This window comes from Arachis duranensis, chromosome 9 (assembly GCF_000817695.3).
Source record: "Arachis duranensis cultivar V14167 chromosome 9, aradu.V14167.gnm2.J7QH, whole genome shotgun sequence".
NCBI lineage: Eukaryota > Viridiplantae > Streptophyta > Magnoliopsida > Fabales > Fabaceae > Arachis > Arachis duranensis.
Window position 1 is genome coordinate 29,191,302 of NC_029780.3, and position 2,621 is coordinate 29,193,922.

Genomic DNA, 2,621 nt, shown 5'->3' on the forward strand with positions numbered 1-2,621 from the left:
CTATGGTATCCACATGAGCCTTGGCTTCCTTTAATTCTTGGATAGGGACTTCATCAGCGGGTGTTAAATACTCAGTAGGGATACCCTTACTGGCATTCAAGTCCACCTCTTGTGGCCTTTTGGGCGTTGAACGCCCAGTGGGGATATCTTCTCTGGCGTTCAACGCCAGCTTTTTTGCCATTTTGGGCATTGAATAAGGTCTTTCTTACTGGCGTTCAACGCCAACTCTTGTGCCAATTTGGGCGCTGAACGCCCATTAGGGAGCACATCATTGACGTTCAACGCCAGATTACTCGCTTCAGATTCGGCCTCAGCTTCAGTAGTGATGGCCTTGCACTTTTCTCTTGGGTTTACTTTAGTGTTACTAGGAAGAGTGTTAGAAAAAGTCTCAAGGATTCTCTTACTCAGTTGACCAACTTGTACCTCCAAATTTCTGGTTGAGGACATTGTTTCAGTTATGAAACTATGAGTGGTCTTAGAGAGGTTGGAAACTATAGTAACTAAGTTAGAAAGGCTCTGCCTAGGAGTCTCCATATGTTCCTGAGAAGATAGGAATGGTGGCCTGTTGTTGAACCTATTCTGGGTTCTTCCACGTTGATTATTATTGAAGCCTTGCTGAGACTTCTGTTGATCCTTCCATGAGAGGTTAGGATGATTCCTCTATGAAGGATTATAGGTGTTTCCATAGGGTTTTCCCATATAATTCGCCTCCTCCATTATGGGTTGTTTAGGATCATAAGCTTCTTCTTCAGAGGAAGCTTCTTGAGTGCTGCCAGTTGCAGCTTGTATTATAGTCAAATGCTTAGAGATCATATTGACCTATTAGGTCAAGATCTTGTTCTGAACCAATATGGCATTCAGAGTGTCTACTTCAAGAACTCCTTTCTTCTAAGCTACCCCATTATTCACAGGGTTTCTCTCAGAAGTGTACATGAATTTGTTGTTTGCAACCATCTCAATGAGTTCTCTTGCTTTTGCAGGCATTTTCTTCAAGTGGAGTGATCCACCTGCAGAGTTGTCCAATGATATTTTGGACATCTCAGATAAACCATTATCGAAGATGCCTAAGATAGAGCATTCTAAGAGCATGTCAAAAGGACATCTCCTAATCAGTTGCTTGTATCTTTCCCAAGCTTCATAGAGGGATTCACATTCTTTTTGTTTGAAGGTTTAAACTTCCACTTTGATTTTGCTCATTTTCTGAGGTGGAAAGAACTTGGCCAAGAAATCATTGACCAATTTTTTCCAAGAGTCTAGGCTTTCTTTAGGTTGAGAGTCCAACCATATCCTAGCTTTGTTTCTAACCGCAAAGGAAAAGAGCATAAGTCTGTAGACCTCAGGATCTACTCCATTGGTCTTAACAGTGTCACAGATTTGCAAGAATTCAGATAGAAACTGATGTGGATCTTCAAGTGGATGTCCATGGAACTTATAATTCTCTTGCATAAGAGAGACTAACTGAGGTTTAAGCTCAAAGTTGTTGCTCTAATGGCAGGTATGGAGATACTTCTTCCATAGAAATCAAAAGTTGGTATGGTATAGTCACCAAGAACCTTTCTTGCATCTCCTTCATTGTTAGGCTCGGCTGCCATGTTTTCAGCTTCTTGTTTGAAAATCTCTATGAGGTTTCTTCTAGAGTATTGTGCTTTAGCTTGTTGTAAATGCCTCCTTAGTGTCCTCTCAGGATTAGGATCAAGATTAAAGAGAGGTTCTTTATCTCTGTTCCTACTCATAAACAAGAGAAAGAAAACAAGAAAGAAGAAGAATGGGGCTTTATGTTCAAGAACAGAGGACTCCCTATGAGATGTGAAGAAGAAGAAAGAAGAATGAAGATAGAGAAGAGAGAAGAAGAATTCGAATAAAAGGGAAAAAGAATTTGAAAATTAGAAGTAAAAAGAGAAAATATTTTTGTTTTTATTTTTAGTTATTAATTAAATTAGAAAATTAAAGCTAATTAACATAAAATATTTGAAAATTAAATAATGAATTTCAAAAAAGAAGAGAGAGAAATAGGGAAGATATTTTTTGAAAATTAGAAGAGAAAAGAATTAGTTAGGAAGTTTTGAAAAAGAAGAAAGAGAAAACAAGTAACTAATTAAGAATGATTTGAAAACAAGATAAGATAGAAGATTAGAAAAGATTTGAATTTAAAATTAGAAAATATAAGATAGAATTTGAAAAGATTTGAAAAAGATTTGATTTTGAAATTTGAAATTAGAAAATATAAGATAAAAATTTAGAAAGATTTGAAATTTGATTTTTGAAAAAGATTTGTTTTTGAAATCTAAAATTTGAAATTTGAAATTTTGAAATTGTATTTTAAAATTTGAAATTGAAATAAGATAAGATGATATTTTTGAATTTTAAAGAAAGATAACAAGATAGTAACTTGAAAAATATATGATTCTTTTTAAAAGATTTGATTTTGAAAAGATTTGATTTTGAAAAGATTTGAATTTGAAATTTAAAACTAAGATAAGATAAGATAATTATTTTTAAATTAAAATTTGAAATTTTTGTTAAGATTTTCAAAAATTAAGATAAAAAAGATAGAAAAGATATTTTTTTATTTTTTTTAATTAATGAAGAAAGAGAAAAACAACTAAATGACACCAAAGTTA

At 33.8% G+C, this 2,621-nt stretch overlaps 1 non-coding gene across 1 annotated transcript; it reads left to right on the top strand.

The window, feature by feature from the left end:
- Positions 1-1,082: 1,082 nt before the first annotated feature.
- Positions 1,083-1,191, top strand: LOC127742296 (small nucleolar RNA R71). The gene has a single exon (XR_008003484.1). It is a non-coding gene; the product is annotated as a small nucleolar RNA R71 (small nucleolar RNA).
- The last annotated feature ends 1,430 nt before the right edge of the window (positions 1,192-2,621 follow it).